This window comes from Humulus lupulus, chromosome 2 (assembly GCF_963169125.1).
Source record: "Humulus lupulus chromosome 2, drHumLupu1.1, whole genome shotgun sequence".
NCBI classification, from domain to species: Eukaryota; Viridiplantae; Streptophyta; class Magnoliopsida; order Rosales; family Cannabaceae; genus Humulus; species Humulus lupulus.
The window spans coordinates 252,052,574-252,070,747 of record NC_084794.1 but is presented as its reverse complement, the minus strand read 5'-3'; positions in this window follow the sequence as shown (position 1 = coordinate 252,070,747).

Below are 18,174 nucleotides of genomic sequence, written 5' to 3'. Positions count from 1 at the left end.
ATTTTAAGTTGACGAAAAACGGCGTCAACAATATCTATCCAGGTGCCGAAAATAGAAAAAGAATGCACCGGTGTTGCAAAAAAAAGAATACGTTGTAGTCATTCCCTATATATATATAGGGGAATTATTCTATAGGGGCTTCACTTTAAGCCCTACCAGTAGGGCTCTCACTGTTTACAACCCGTGAACAGTTTTCGGCGCGATTTTTTTTATGACCGTGTATATTGTAGCTATTTAGAACATCCTGCAAATTTTCAGAAAATTCTGAATAGTTTACAGTACCGAAAACTAGGTTCAAACATGTTGCAAGCGTGACTAATTTTTTTTTATGCGCGTGGAAAACAACATGTTTGAACTTATTTTTCGGTACTGTAAACTATTCGAAATTTTCTGAAAATTTGCAGGATACTCTAAATAGCTACAATATATATGGTCATAAAAAAGTCGCGCCGAAAACTGTTCACGGGTCGAGAAACACTGAGAGCCCTACCAATAGAGCTTAAAGTGAAGCCCCTATAGGAGAACTGTCATATATATATATATATATATATCTTCTATATAAAAAGTGTGTAGATAACGAAATTTTTTGCTTTTAACGGTTTTTTTTTTCCGTTAACTTTAACAAAATATTCTTATATTTAACAAAATATTCCTATAGTTAACAGTAGATTGTAAACATGACTTAAACTTAAATAAATAAATAATTAACCAAATTAAAATAAAATATTTTTGAGATATTTTACTATAATAATTATTTAAAAATAATAAAATCATATATTTAATAACTTAAATAAAATTTAATTAAACTTAATATTATATTAAACATATAATATATAATCTTTTGTTGTCACCGCCAAATTCAAAAATAAAAACAAACATAAACTTAAATAAAAATTAATTAATTAAAATAGAATATTTTAAAGCTATTTTTTGATAATTTAAATAATTAAATCAAATTTATTTAAAAATAATAAATGTATACATATCATTTTTTTTATCTTATAAATTTGTGTGATAATTTATTATTTATTAAGAGATTGAATCTCTTTTTCTTCATCAAATTCACCAAATTATATTGTGAGATATATTATAAACTAAAAATAGATTATACATGTATACTACTGTCTACACTATGACTTTGCCTTTTTCTATTCTTATTTTATTTTTATTATTAATTTCTTTTTAAATATTTTATTTATTATATATATGTTATGTAATCATGTAAATATATATTTATGTTAACGTTGTGTTTAGATATCATATATATAGAGAGATTATATACTATAAAAATATAATTCATTATACTATATATATATATATTTTGAAAAATAATAAAACAAATTTTATTAAAATCATAGACAATGTTTCTTCCTAATATATCTCTTCTATATAATAAGTGTGTAGATAATGGAAATTCTTGGTTTTAACGGTTTTTTTTTATATTTTTTTAAGGTTAACTTTAACGGAATATTCTTATATTTAATAGAATATTTTTATATTTAACTGTAGTTTATAAACACTTAAATTTAAATAAAATAAAATAAATTAAAAAAAATTAAAATAGGATATTTTTGAGATATTTTAGAATGATAATTATTTAAAAATAATAAATAATTAAAAAAATTAAAATATGATATTTTTGAGATATTTTACCATGATAATTATTTAAAAATAATAAATAATTAAACAAATTAAAATATGATATTTTTGAGATATTTTACAATGATAATAATTTAATGTTGACGCCGTTTTTCGTCAACAGTGAATATAGAGCACGTAAACAATAAATAGTTATAGCCAGAAAAATACAATAAAACAAGTAGGGTTTTTTATGTGGTTCAGCAGTTAATTCTGCCTAGTCCACGAGTCTTTGTAATTAGAACTTTAAGATATTTCTGAAAATTCTTCAGAGATGAATTCTCCAGAATTTCTCTCAAGATCACAAAATTTCGGGCCCTTTACAAAGGTACAGGACTTCTCTATTTATAGAGTGTTGACGCCGTTTTTCATCAAACAGTGAAAGAAGAGCACGTAAACAATAACTGAAAATGGCCAATAAAAATAAAACAATGTAAACACACGATTTTTACGTGGTTCAGCAGTTAAATCTGCCTAGTCCACGAGTCTTTGTTATTAAACTCAAGATTATCTCTAGGAATTCTTCAAGAATGAATTCTCCAGAGTTTTCTCTCAAGGATCAGAATTTCGGTCCTTTACAATGGTGCATGGCCTCTCTATTTATAGAGAAGGCTGAAGAATACTATCCCACATATTTTGGGTAGTTACTCTTTTCGTATAAATAAAATTAATGGTTTTAAATGCCTATAATCAGATATAAAAGGAAACGTCCCCTAAAGACCAGGGGACGTATAACTGACCAAATAATATTCCATGATTATAGGGGATTTACAATAATAAATGAGGATTACATCTCATATTTATAACACTTGTAGATATTCAAGGTGGTTATCACGTATCTCTAAGGTTTTAGCCTCCCAGGTTTCCCGTCACCTTTCGAGCTGGAGACATCTTCCGAGGTCACATGGCCGATCGAGATCGTATGTGCGTCGAGCTCGGGACCCCTGACCCGAGGTCATCCCTGGAGGTGAATGTGTTCCCGGAGCTATCTTTCGAGATCATGAATACTTCGAGGTCACCTACATCTTGCAAGCTCGACATACAATCCTGGAGCATGATTCCATCCTTATGAGTCTGCTTATTTGCGAATCCAACTTTCGAGGTCATAACTTGCATAGCTCAAAATATGGGTGTAACATAGAGGAAGTCTCATAATACTCTCTCACACGTCTCTGGGAAGTTATCCTTTACATTAATAAATTAAATGGCTTTAAAAGCCTATAACTCCTATATACAAGGAAACATCCCCTAAAGATCAGGGGGCGTGTAACTGAATAATAAATACCCCTTTATTATAGGGAAGTAACAACAATAAATGTAGACTGCGTCTCTCCAAGTGACTCATTAAGAAGTTCTAAGTTAGCAATCTACCTCGACAGTGCCGTGCCAGCCCAGGTCTCTTAGTGACTTTCGAGTTGTAATATTTTCCCCGAGATCATGTGGTTTCGAGCTCATACTTTTGTCAGGCGAGGAACTCCTGATCCGAGGCCACCCTAGAATAGACGTACTCCGATGTCTGTCTTTCGAGCTTGTGAGGACTTCGAGGCTACCGTCTTCGAGGTTGCCACCTGTTTCGTAGGTTCGGTGCTTAGGTTACGGACATGAATTCTAGACATTGCGAGCTCACACCTAACGAATCCAGCTTTCGAGATCACAATTCTCAAGGCTCGAAATCTGGGTATAACATTTTTCCCCCTCAAAAGTATTTGTTCGAATCCTATGAGAAGGAAACTTTTGAACTACTTTTCTCGGGAACTTCATCGTCAGACACGTTCGAATATGGACACGTGCCAGCTGGGTATTGCCCACTCAAGGTACTCGAGTGCCTTGGAAACCTGCCCACGATCGTTCACCTGCCACCTTTTCGGCGCCATCTTGTCATTTGTCCCTGACCGTCCGATTTTATAAGGATCCTGATCAATGGCCTGGATCAACCCTCTTTTTTCCATCTCTGATCGTCTATATATGAGGCTCTAGTCATCTTCCTCATTTTATTTTCACGCCCATCAGAGGAAAAAAGAAAAGAGAAAGAGAAACCAGAGGATATCCCAGAAAGTTCTTGCCTTTTGAATGTTTTCCCAGCCAAAGAAACAAAAGATCGCCAGCTCGAGACCGTGGGATTATACTTGCAGCCTCTTCTTCAATCGACGATTTTTCTGCAATCATCGTCTTCATTGTGTAAGTATCTGATATATGTATACATTTCTTTATCAGTTTCTCGCTTTGTTGTTTTTTTTTTTTTTTAGTTTCTGGGATTGCACTGGTTCACTTTGTAGTTTTGCCATACTAGGACGCCTTGGCTAATAGGTATTTAGGTTTAAGTTTTCCCATTACTGGTCTTAAATCCAGTTTTTATGTAGAACAAACTCAAACATGGTCTCGTTTTTTTGGGTTTTCAAAATTTAAAAGACATATCTTGCACACCAAGAAATCGGGTACAAAATCTTGGTTTTAAAGAATGCACGATAACCAAGAATACCATTTTTGAGCAACCGCCACCTTTTTCCCTGATATTTCGGGATTCTAAAAAATTAGACCCACTTCCCTCCTTTTTTTCGTAGAATACACGTTCTGACCCTTAATCGGGTTTCCAAGATCGAGCTCGTTTCGCACCTCAGCACTTTTCGAGCTTGTCCTGCCAAGCTCGTAATTCTTGACTCCTTGCATGCATGGCCCTCACCATTTTTTCTTTCTCGCTAGATGTCACAGAATCTGGAAAGACGGTGGGGGTCGCTGCTTGCCATCCTGTACTCGCCAAAAACTCCAAACCCAGAATCGCTGTTTTCTCGGAACCAACGTCTGATTCGTGAATACGATCTCGCACGCGAACAGGAAGAAATCCGAGCTCACTATCGCCGCCAAATCGTCGAGGTCATAGAAAAGAAGAGAAGAATCCTTCGAGAGGTGCTTTATCCGGAATCTGGTTCAGGGCCCAGACCGATCCCCCTTGATCCTAGGTTAAAAGTGATGATTGCATACAACCCGGGAGAGCTTCAATTCTCACTGATGGGGGAGCCATCTAGCTCGCAGCCAAGGAGAGAATTTTTCGAGGCCGAGCACTACTAGAGCTCGGTTACCTCGCTAGGTCAGATAAACGATATCTTGGCCTTTCATGGTATAAGAATGTCAGGCTCGCTGAGGTGTCGAGGTCCTACCTCCCAAGAGCGAAGCTGCCGCGCCCCAGGAGATGGAAATCCTGACAACAAGCTGAGGTATGCGGCTTGGAGCCAGGAACATATGAAGGCAGGGGCGATACTGCCTTTGAAGTATTTCTTCAAGGACTTCACGAACTTCGTTGGGTTGGCTCCATTACAGCTCAACACTAATTCTTACAGGGTTCTATCTGCCCTGAAGTCGATTTACAACGAGCTGAAGTGGGAAGGACCCACGCCAGCAGAGATCTTGTATCTTTTCTGTTTGAAAAGAAATCCCTCTCGAGCTCGGGGAAGAGATGGCTTCTATTATCTTTCGAGCTACCCGAAGGAGAAAAAGATGTTTGAGGATCTTCCCAATCATCCTCCTGATTTTAAGAAGGCCTTCTTCTGGACGGATGGCCTGTCTCCGTCTCGATGCTATTCGTTCAGACGGATCCGTAAGTACCCCACCTTCTTTATCTCTGTTTTCGAACTTTTGTCTATAGGCTTGTACTTAGTTGGGAGTATTTTATTTTCCAGCCAACTATCGTCGTCCCACTCCTTCTGACGAGATGAAGGAGCGCAGGGAAACCTTGCTCCAACTCCCTTATGGCAGGAGATCGCTCTCGTACCTTCTACATGAAGATAAACTTCGAGCTTGCGGGCTCTTGGGAGATGGCCAGTCCACCTCGGACTGGTCTAACAAAAAATACGACAACTGGGAGCTTGTGCTCTTGCCAACAGGCATCCTCCCCCCAAGGAGAGAGGTGAGGCCCCCGCCTCCAGTTCGCCGAAGGAGCCCACAGTCAGGGAATGAGGCCAACGATGAAGCCTCGAGCTCGGGCTCAGATGATCAAGGTACAGTCATCCTAAGCTCGAAAATGTGGTCCCCCACCCTGTTAAAGCACAAACCCGATAGGCTAGTTCTGTGCGAAGACGATAGGAACCACTTTTATGTGTGGACTTGGGTAGATGAACAGGTTCATAGGTTCGATAACTGGCTCGGGCAATACGATACTATGTATAGCCTGAACGAGGTATGGAACAGAATAGACGTCCAATACGGGACCAATGACTATAGGGACCTTTCGAGGTTGACGTCCACCTATAGGGAAGGTACTCCCCCCGCCTCTTCTGAAGATGGGGGAATTTCATGGTCTCCGAGCTCAAGCTCGGAGGAGAATTCCAATTAGGTTTTTCTCCACTTTTTTTTTTTTATTATATCTTCTAAGTTTGTTAGCACCATGCTAAACCTTGATTGCAACTGTGCAGGTGCTATGGACTCTGACCTTGATGCCGTGCTCTTCAGTGGGGGCGAGGGAGCTCAAAAGAGTAAGCGCCCGAGAGGATCGCGGAAGTCAGACCGACCCTCTAAAATCCCCAAGCGCACTGAGAAGACCACCCCACCGGCTCTAACTGCTGCGAGCACAGCCGAGGACCCGAATGCCCAGGTCGACGCATCTGTCTCGACCGCATCTGCCATGCTTCCTCCAGCCACAACTCTTCTGATGCTCGGCCAACCCCCGAAGAAACCCTCAATCTCCAAGTCACTCCTACCGTCGGCCCGACCCATGTTGATGAGTTCGTGCTTGACAGCACCGCTGGGGCCCACAGAGCCGTAATTGGTTCGGATGTCCTTTCTCAGGTGGGTCAGAGTCTTTCAGGATTCGACGCTGATCATTGGGAGTTTGTGAATAAGGCACGAGACTGCAATACTCTTTATGATAAGAGTATTGAACTTACTGCCGCGGTAATTTTTGCACTTTACCTTTAATAGCTCACATGCCTTGGTTTATGTTCTAATTCAATCTATGTGTTTCAGGTTCTCGTCGTCTCGGCTCAGCTTAATTATAAGCTGACCAATGAGGTTCATACGAGCATGTCTCTGGCCTAGGAGTCGAGGGATCTCCAGCTTAAAGCGATTGATGAACTCAAGGACTCAAAGGCAGAGATTGAAAAGATGAAGGCTCGTCTTGCGGAGTTGGAGAAAGCTAATGCCAAGCTCGAGGAGGAGAAAGCTGCCACTTTCGAGATAATCGAAAATGAAAAGGCCCGCCTCCTTAATGAGTTCAAAGAGAAGAAAGACAAAGCGGTCGATCAAGCCATGTACAAGATCTGGGGTAACAATGTTGACCTCGATACCAGCTTCCTAGGTCCTCTTGAGGCGAAGCTCGTAGATCAGTGGAATGCTCGACTTGAGGCGGAGGAGGCTGCTCGGGAGGCTGCTCGGAAGGATAGTCATGCTATTCATCCTGGGGGGGTCTAGTGATGCTGGTGCCGAGAAGGCTAAGGAGACTGCTCCTACTTGAATCTTATCTCGGGGCTGCGTCCCTTTATTTTTATAATTGTTTTAATTTATGCCCGTAGGGCTGATACAATTTCTTTTTCTTTTCTCTTAATACATATGCTTTACATTTCTTGGTTTGAAATATTTTGCACATTTTATATTAAAGAATTGTGTATGTTTGTTTATTCGTACAAACATAGTTTGGATTTAGGCTCGAGGCTCAAACCATTCATGCACAGTTTGCTCGAATTATCCGCTTCCGATCTCGTTATTCATCAAGGTCGGATATTACTTTAACCATTAACCCGAAAGTACTTGTATGGTGTGTAATGCAAATGGTTTAGTTATATCTTATTTTTTAGTTACTTTTTCTCGTCCTCGGTTATCTCTCCGAGGTTATGAGTTCGAAACTATTTTTTATAAGATACTCCAGCCTCGATCTCAACTTAACTCGAAGTAGGTTTATGTTCCAACTTATCGTCGATTAGTTTTAGCTGGTTTGCTCCAAACCTTTTAAGGTCGTGATTGGTTTGTAATCCATACACTTATATTTTTAATCTAGTTCGCATATTTGGTTTTATCCAAACATTTTTCTTTTGATAATTTGGTTACGTCCAAACTATCTAAGCTCGCGCATTTGGTTACATCCAAACACTTGTATGTATTTTATAATTCGGTTATATCCAAACTATATTAGCTCGCGCATTTGGTTATATCCAAACACTTGTATGTTTTTGATAATTCGGTTATATCCAAACTATCTTAGCTCGCGCATTTGGTTATATCCAAACACTTGTATGTTTTTGATAATTCGGTTATATCCAAACTATCTTAGCTCGCGCATTTGGTTATATCCAAACACTTGTATGTATTTCGTGTATGTTATTTTATTTTTCAAGCTGATGGTATATATACCAACGATGCCCCCTTAATATCCTATGAGTGTGACCATAGGTTATTAAATTAAGAGAGATTGCAAAAATAAAGAAAAACATAACATATTGAACGAAATAAATCTTTATTTGATAAAATCCAAAAGTAGGCAAAACAGTACAGGTAGACAAGCATGGTTACAGGCAACATCCTTCCAACACTATTGATAGTAAGGTCTTAGGTGTTCACCATTCCATGCTCTCGGTATTAGGCTCCCGTCCAATCTCGCTAGCTTGTATACACTGGGTCGAATGAATTACTCTATCTGGTATGGTCCTTCCCAATTTGGCCCGAGCACGCCAGTTGCTGGGTCTCGCGTTGCCAAAAATACACGCCTTAGAACCAGATCTCCCACACCGAACTTTCGATCTCGAACCCTCTTGTTGAAGTACCTGGTAGCTCGCTGCTGGTGGGCAGCGTTCCTTAGTTGAGCTTCGTTTCTTCTTTCTTCGATCAGGTCTAAGGTTTCTTCGAGCTGAGTGTGGTTCGAGCTTTGGTCATAAGCGTGAGTTCGAATTGTAGGTATCTCGACCTCGATAGGCAACATAGCTTCGCAACCGTATGCCAGAGAGAACGGGGTATGTCCTGTTGATGTTCGAGCTGTAGTCCTATATCCCCATAGGACTTGGGGCAATTCTTCGGGCCATCGTCCTTTTCCTTCCTCCAACTTTTTCTTTAGCGAACTTTTGAGAGTCTTGTTTACAGCTTCAACCTGGCCGTTCCCCTGGGGATGAGCTACTGACGAAAAACTCTTTATTATTCCATTATTCTTGCAAAAGTTGGTGAACAAATCGCTATCGAACTGGGTTCCGTTGTCGGATAAAATTTTCCTCGGCATCCCATACCAGCATACGATGTTCTTTATCATGAATTCAAGGACTTTCTTGGAAGTTATTGTTGCTAATGGTTCAGCCTCTGTCCACTTTGTGAAGTAATCTATGACAACTACAACATACTTTACACCACCCTTGCCAGTTGGGAGAGAGCCTATGAGGTCGATTCCCCATACCGCAAATGGCCATGGGGAAGTCATCATGGTCAGCTCGGATGGTGGAGCTCGAGGAATCGTGGCGAACCGCTGTCACTTATCTCATTTCTTTACGTACTCGAAAGAATCCGATTTGATGGTAGGTTAGAAATAGCCTTGGCATATGATTTTCTTGGACAGGCTATGCCCCCTAGTATGGTCTCCACAGAACCCTTCATGAATTTCTTCAATGATCTTCTTGGCGTCGGGTGGAGTCACACATCGAAGTAATGGCATGGAATATCCCCTTCTATACAGCTTTCCATCCAAAATGGTGTAACGGGGAAGCTGATACATTAACTTTCGAGCCTGGTTCCGATCTTTCGAAAGGACGCCGGTCTCGAGATATTCGACTATTGGGGTCATCCAGGTAGGCTCGGAATCAATCATACGCACGTCTTCCTGCTTTGGCTCGTTAATGCTAGGCGTCGAGAGATATTCCATTGGCACAATATTTAGCTCATCACTCTCGGTGGAAGTAGCGAGTCGAGCCAAGGCATCTGCATTTGAGTTTTGCTCTCGGGGAACTTGTTCGATCGCATAAAACTCAAAATATCCCAATGCGAACTTGGCTTTTTCTAAGTAAGCTGCCATTTTCGTGCCACGAGCCTGGTATTCTCCCAAAATTTGGTTCACTACAAGCTGGGAGTCGCTGTAGCAATGTATGGCCTTAGCTTTGAGCTCCTTGGCTATACGGAGTCCCGCCAGTAAAGCCTCATATTCGGCCTCGTTATTCAATGCGTTGAAGTCAAATCTTAATGCATAATGAAATCTGCTTCCTTCGAGAGTAATCAAAATGACCCCTGCCCCCGATCCATTTTTGTTAGATGACTCATTGACGTAAAGTTTCCACAGCTCGTGGGCCGGGGTTATAACTTCATCGTTGGTCATGCCAGTACACTCCACTATAAAGTCCGCCAGGGCCTGTGCCCTAATGGTCGTCCTCGGGTGGTAGGTGATCTTGAATTGCCCGAGCTCAACTACCCATTTAAGAAGTCGACCTGAAGCTTCTGGCTTAGACAAGACTTGTCTCAGCGGTTGATCGGTTAATACATGGATGGGGTGCGCCTGAAAGTAGGGTCGTAATTTGCGAGATGAATGAATTAAGCTGAGAGCTAACTTTTCCATCAAGGGGTATCTCGATTCTACCCCCAATAATCTTTTACTGATGTAGTATACGGGCCTCTGTACCTTTTCCTCTTCTCGCACGTGCACTGCACTTATTGCATGTTCGATAGTGGCAAGATACAAGTATAGTTTTTCTCCCGTAACAGGTTTTGATAAGATGGGGGGCTCTGCGAGGTGCTTCTTAAGTTCCTGGAAGGCCAGCTCACATTCCTCTATCCATTCAAATTTCTTGCCTCCCCTCAACAGATTGAAAAACGGAAGACAACGGTCTGTAGATTTCGAGACAAACCTACTTAGTGCCGCCATCCTGCCGGTCAAACTTTGGACATCTTTGTGTCTTTGAGGTGAGGGCATGTCGATTAGGGCCTGGATCTTGTCTGGGTTAGCTTCTATCCCACGAGCGTTTACAATGAAGCCCAAAAATTTTCTGGATGATACCCCAAAGGAGCATTTATGAGGATTAAGCTTCATGTTATACTTCCGGAGCACGACAAAACACTCTTCGAGGTCGTCAACATGGTTATCGTTAAGTTGAGACTTGACTAGCATGTCATCAACATAAACTTCCATATTGTTCCCTATTTGCTCCGAAAACATCATGTTCACAAGCCGCTAGTATGTGGCCCTAGCATTTTTGAGCCCAAATGCATGACATTGCAACAATATAGTCCTTTGTCTGTTATATAACTCGTATGTTCTTGGTCAGGTGCATACATGGGAATCTGGTTATATCCAGAATAGGCATCCATGAAAGACATCAGTCCATACCCTACCTTGGCATCCACGAGCTGGTCAATCCTTGGTAAAGGAAAACAGTCCTTCGGACAAGCCTTGTTGAGGTCCGAATAGTCAATGCAGGTTCGCCATGTCCCATTTGGCTTCGGGACCAACACCGGATTGGCTACCCAGTCAGGATAAAAAGCATCCCTAATGAACCGATTTGCTTTTAACCTATCGACATCCTCCTTCAGTGCCTTTTTTCTGTCGTCATCCAGTTGTCTTCGCTTTTGTTGCTTCGGTGGGAAGCTTTTATCGATATTTAGTGCGTGGCTCGCTATGTTCGGACTTATTCCAACCATGTTCGAATGTGACCATGCGAAGACATCCTGGTTTTTCTTCAAGAAGCAAATTAATTGCTATTTAGTTTCCTCCTGGAGATGTTTCCTGACCTTTACTGTTTTGGAAGGATCTGACTCTTCGAGCTTGATTTCTTCAAGCTCTTCTAATGGTTCGAGGTTAGTTTTCTCCTCCACCCTTGGGTCGATCTCCTCGTCTATCTCCAAGATCATCCCATCTTTGTTTTTAATTATTACGAGTGCCTGTGCACTCGTCTGTCTCTTTCCTCTAAGGGAGATGCTGTAGCATTCCCTTCTAGCCAACTGGTCTCCCCTCAACGTCCCGATGCCACTAGGAGTAGGGAACTTAATGGCCAGATGCCTCACAGACGAGACTGCCCCCAGCCCTACTAGGACGGGTCTTCCGAGCAGCACGTTGTAGGCCGAAGGCAGGTCTACTACCACGAACTCCATCATCTTGGTTGCTGAGACTGGGTAGTCTCCCAAGGTTACGGGGAGTTCGATGGATCCCATGCAATCGGTCCCTTCTCCTGAAAAGCCGCACAATGTTGTCGCACATGCTTTCAGGTTGCGAAGAGTGAGTCCCATTTTCTCTAGGGTTGCCTTATAGAGAATGTTAACTGAGCTCCCATTGTCTATGAGAACCCGGTGAACTCTCTTATTTGCCAGCTGGAGAGTGATGACCAATGGATCATGGTGAGGAAACTGAACATGGGACGCGTCATCCTCAGTAAAGGTTATTGGCTGAGATTCTATCTTTTGATTTTTAGGAGCTCTAGGTTCGGGTTCATAAGGAGACCCGTCCCCAGTTTTTAGCTCGTTCACATATCTCTTTTGGGCATTTCTGCCCATTCTCCCGAGATCAGGCCCTCCCGAGATGGTTATCACGTCTTCTCCATCGATCGGTGGGGGCCTATCTTCTTCCCTGGCTCGGGAATTGTTGTTTTGTGCAGGTTGTGGCGCAGCTGCCCTTTGGCTTGTAGGCGCCTGATTAGTGTTCTAGTTTTTGACATATTGCCTAAAGTAGCCCCTCGAGATCAAACCTTCGATCTCGTCCTTCAACTGTCGGCACTCATCAGTAGTATGCCCGGTGTCTCTGTGAAATCGAAAATATTTGCTGGAGTCCCTCTTGGACTTTTGATTTCTCATTGGGTTTGGACGTCTAAAGGGGACCTGGTTTTCATTAGCCAGGTATATGTTCTCCCGAGACTCGTTGAGCTCGGTGTACACTCTGTACACGGAGAAATATCTTTCCTCCTTCTTTTTCTTTCCTCCTTCAGCCTCGGGGTTACTCCCTTCATTCTTCTTCCTCTTGGAAGGGTTTTCCGCAGTAGGCTTTAAGGCTCGTGGGTCCGCCGAAGTTGAGGTAGAGTTTACGTTTATCGTTGTAGTTACGGGCTGGGAGGTCACATTAAGTGTTGACCTCACTTCCTCTACATTGATAAACCTCTATGCTCATTTGTTAAACTCGGTTAGGGACCTCACTGATTTTCTCTGCATGTCATCCTAGAGAGCGCTTCTTGGCATTACTCCAGCTTGGACAGCCATTAGATGACCGCTGCCATCCACATTTCGGGCCCGGGCAACTTCTAAGTAAACCTCGTAAGGTAACTTTTTAATGTCTCGCCTGGCTGCTGTTGAACACTAGTCAGAGTTGATGCCTCGGGTCTGACCCCCGTCATGGCTCTGAACTGCTTCTTGAAGTCCTTAGACAGCTGATCCCAAGAAGTGATTGAGTGTCTTCTATATTTTTCGAACCAGCTCTTGGCTGGTCCCGTTAGCGATGCCGGAAATAACATACATCTGAGCTCGTAACCCACGTTACTTGCTCTCATTATGGTATTGAATGTACTCAGATGGTTGTACGGGTCGGACTTTCCCTCAAACGTTGGGACGTGAGGGATCCAAAATCCTTGAGGAAATGGGGTATTGGAAATATGGGGAACGAACGGTTTGAGCTCCTCATCAGAGTCCTCATGCTAACCTTGGCCTTGCTCATTTTGCAAAAGTCTGAAGGCCTTCTCCAACTGATCAATTCTTTCCTGGACCGGGTCCGTGAGGGGTCTTGCCTGAAATTGATTGTCATCGATCACAATTCCAGGCTCGAGCCTCCGCAGGGGATCTTTTCGCCCATTTAGGCGATCTCTCAGGTCCGGGTTTGTCGGGTTAACATTACCTCGATTCTGATTCAAGTGTTCCCGTAGGTCGGAGCGATTCCTGCGGCTCCCAGTATTCTTTTGACCTCGGTCATACATACTGACCGATCTAGTATCTCCCGAGTCGTCACTGGTAAGACTCATCGCATGATTATTTCGAGAGAGGTCTCTTTCATGCTGCCTCGTTTCTGTAGTGCGAGACCGGGACATTTGACTTCTTGTAGACTGAGCGCCCCTTCGCTCCTTGAAGGCTTCTCTGTTCCCCTGCCTCCTTCCCGCACGTCTTTCCTCGTCGTCTCGATCTGGCTGAGCATTCTTGCAAGGTGGAGAAGGATATCTTATAGGTGATGGAGGGAAGCGTATGGGTGAAGGTGGTCGCCACCCATTTCGAGGCCTAGATGGCCCGGAGTTTGCCCGAGACGGTTTGGTTGCATTCTGCGTGTTACCAGGGATTTGAGTCCGAGCCTCTGCAGGGGTTCGGTTATTCCCAGTTCTCGCTGGTACTTCCGCAGTTGAATTAACCGGAGCCCTAGCTTGGGTACTCCTCTGGGGTCTCGAGGGAGCGGATGGCTCTGCTGGTGCCGGAGGCTGTTCTGGCCTTCTCGTCGCATCATTTTTTCGTGGACGCCCACGAGGCCTGCGGGGAGGAACATGTACGTTGACTTCACGTGGAGGTGGTGGCTGGGCCGCCTGAGCCTCTGCGGCTATCCTAGCCAACTCCTCATTCTGCTTGTTGGCTTCAGCCAATTGCTGTTTCAGCTGCCGGTTTTCAAGTTCCACAATGGGAACGTACCGCTCAGGGTTGTAGTACATACCCTCATCCCTTGGAGGTACTGGTGGTTTCCGAGAATCGGAGGACTCACTTCTCTCTTCATTATTCGGGTTTACCATTGGCTGCTTCCCAGGGCGTCTCGGATAGTTTTCTTCAGGAATGTTTTGATCGTTTGCGGCCATAACTTGTTCAGGGACTGAATGCTTAAGGCTCTCAATGAAAGCAACAACTATTGACGCCATTTTTCGTCAACAGTGAATATAGAGCACGTAAACAATAAATAGTTGTAGCTAGGAAAATACAATAAAACAAGTAGGATTTTTTACGTGGTTCAGCAGTTAACTCTGCCTAGTCCACGAGTCTTTGTTATTAGAACTTTAAGATATTTCTGAAAATTCTTTAGAGATGAATTCTCCAGAATTTCTCTCAAGATCACAAAATTTCGGGCCCTTTACAAAGGTACAGGACTTCTCTATTTATAGAGGAAGTCTCAGAATACTCTCCCACACGTCTCTGGGAAGTTATCCTTTACATTAATAAATTAAATGGCTTTAAAAGCCTGTAACTCCTATATACAAGGAAACGTCCCCTGAAGACCAGGGGCGTGTAACTGAATAATAAATACCCCTTTATTATAGGGAGTATCAACAATAAATGTAGACTGCGTCTCTCAAAGTGACTCATTAAGAAGTTCGAAGTTAGCAATCTACCTCGATAGTGCCGTGCCAGCCCAGGTCTCTTAGTGACTTTCGAGTTGTAATATTTTCCCCGAGATCATGTGGTTTCGAGCTCATACTTATGTCAGGCTCGGAACTCCTGATCCAAGGCCACCCGAGAATAGACGTACTCTGATGTCTGTCTTTCGAGCTTGTGAGGACTTCGTGGCTACTGTCTTCAAGGTTGCCACCTGTTTCGTAGGTTCGGTGCTTAGGTTGCGGACACATATTCTAGACATTGCGAGCTCACACCTGACGAATCCAGCTTTCGAGATCACAATGCTCAAGGCTCGAAATCTGGGTATAACATTTAAAAATAATAAAATCATACTTTTTATAACTTAAATAATAAAATTTAATTAAACTTAAACTTAATTTAATAATATCATATTAAACACATAATATAATATACTGTGAATTAGCAATAAATTGTTTTTTTTTAATAAACTAGCAATAAACTTAAATTTAAAATCCACATATAATATTTAACATAACATTAAACATATAATATATAATCTTTTGTTGTCACTCCCAAATTAAAAAACTAGAACAAACATAAACATAAACATAAACATAAACAAAAATAAATAAATTATTTAATTAAAATATGATATTTATTTTAAAATTTATATGACATTAATATAAATTTAATAAAAATAATTAATAAATTTTATAAATAAAACTAAGCAAACATGCATATTGCACATTGTTTGTATCTAGCATATATATATATATATAGTTATAAAAACGCTGCAACAATTCACTACTACAAAAACACATTTTTAGGACACTCACATAAATGTGAGTCCTAAAAAAGTCTCCTGGACCTTTTAGGACTCGCGGAACGAGTCCTAAAAACTATGTGTGTCCTAAAAGTTTGAGTTTTTTTTTTAAATGAACACCTCCTGGACTTTTTAGCGAGTCCTAAAAACTTATGTGTATCATAAAATTTTGAATTTTGAAAAATTTCGAATTCCCTCCAATTTTTTTTTAACAAAAGTTTTATTATTACATATTAAAAAAAAACCAAGAAAATCACACAGCCCACATTTTCACTCTCTCTCCTCGGTTCCCTCTCTCTCTAACCAAAGTTCCTTCTCTCTCTCCCTCTCTCCCGAAATGCCACCGCCGAACGCTGTCGTCCCACCTCCGGCCACCGCCACACGCTGGTCCAATGGAAGCGTCGTCCCCCGAAACCTCCTACCCCCGGAGATGGTGTCCTCACGCGCGGCCTAAGGCCCTCAACAAAGCACTTGAAGTTTGGTCGTTCATGGGTTTCTCCCAAACTTTCCGAGCATATTCCGGCCACCTCAAGCCACCACGAGCAAAACCACCACCACCATACTCCTTGTTTCTTGGGCTTTAAAACCCAATAGTTTGTTTTCCAAACCACCACCTTTTAATGGTGGCGCCGCCACCATTGCCGGAGCCCCGCCGCCGGATTCAAAACCCACAAATTAATTTTTTAAAAGTAAAAAATAAAACTTTTCAGGACTCGCAATGCGAGTCCTAAAAAAAATTCTTTTAGGACTCGCGAGTCCTAAAAAATCCCAATTTTTTAAGGCTATCAAATAGAGGACTCGCAATGCGAGTCCTAAAAAGTTTTTTTTGTAGTAGTAATTGCTAACATTTTAGGTACTCAATACAACATAGTAAATAAAATTGCATCTAAATAAATAAACTAACCATTAAATTATATATTATTTAATAATTTAAAATAATATCAATAATTTTGTTTTCAATTACTACTATAGAAGAACCTTTTAAAAATTCTTCAATATTATTGTTTGGCTCACAACATTGTTCTATTATGATCGAGAAGTGAGGAAGTGATGATGAAATACACTATTTTTTTTAGTGATAATAAAAAAAATTACTTGACCAAGATTTAAACAGTGCACAAGTAAGGAGAGCTTGCACTTTTATAATATATTTTTTTTCAGAAAATTAAAAAGAAATTTAAATGGTTAAAAAAGAAAGGGGCTTCAGCCCACATGCCGTCCTAATAGACTCAAATGAATATGGATAAGATTTCCTATCCATATTAGGACCTCTCTTTTTGTCATTTTAATAAAGGAGGTAATGGTTTGAAAACCTTGTGTGTAAATACAAAAAGATTGGTAGTAATGTGACATTTAGAATCAGTAGTTTAAGTATTCAAATAAATATGATGATACAATTAGACAATTAATATAATAAATGATATAATATGTATTTATTAGTAGATTGAGATTTGAGACACCAAAATTAAATGGAAGATCCTAGTCACTTTTCTATGTGCTCCACCCTGTCCTCCCAATAGAAAAGATACAACTTATTAATATTTTTTTAGGGAAAATATAGCAGCAAAAGTACTTAATATTTTGAAAAACTCTTGAATTAATACATAATTTTTTTTGTGGGAAAAATATCAAATGTCCACTTTCGTTAGTATTTGTCTGTACCCAACCTATTAAGTCCGTTAAAAGCTAACTCTGGACCCACGTGTCAGTTCTTTATTAGCCAATTTAAAAATATTTTTTAAAAAATTAAATTTAAAATAGTAAAAAATTATTAAAAAATAATTTAATCATTACAAAAATTAAAATTTATTTTTATAATCATTTTTTAGAAAAATATTATTAAAGAAAATAAATTTAAAATCGAAAAAAATTATTTAATCAATAAAAAAATTAAAATTTATTTTTGTAATAAGTTTTTAGAAAAATATTATTAAAAAAATGAATTTAAAATAGAAAAAAATTTTAATAAATAAAAAAAATAAAATTTATTTTTATAATCAGTTTTTTAAAAAAAATATATATATATAAAGAATTAAAATGAAATTATAAATTATAAATTTTATTTTTTTATTGATTAAATAATTTTTTTTTCTATTTTAAATTAATTTAGTGATAACTTTTTTTCTAAAAACTGATTATAAAAATAAATTTTACTTTTTAATTGATTAAATAATTTGTTTCGATTTTAATTTTTTTATAATATTTTTCTAAAAACTTATTATAAAAAATTTAATTTTTTTTACTGATTTTAATTTTTTATTGATTAAATTATTTTTCATAATTTTTCTATTTTAAATTTAATTTTAAAAAAAAAATATATATTTAAATGGGCTGATAAGGAACTGACACATGGGTTTATGGTCAGCTTTTAACGAACTTAATGGGCTAAGTACCGATGGAAACCAACAGAAACGGACATTGGGTACTTTTCTCATAAAAAAATATTGGGTATTAATTCAAAACTTTTTCAAAATATTGCATACTTTTACCCCTATTTCCCCTTTTTTTTATTATTAAAATAAATA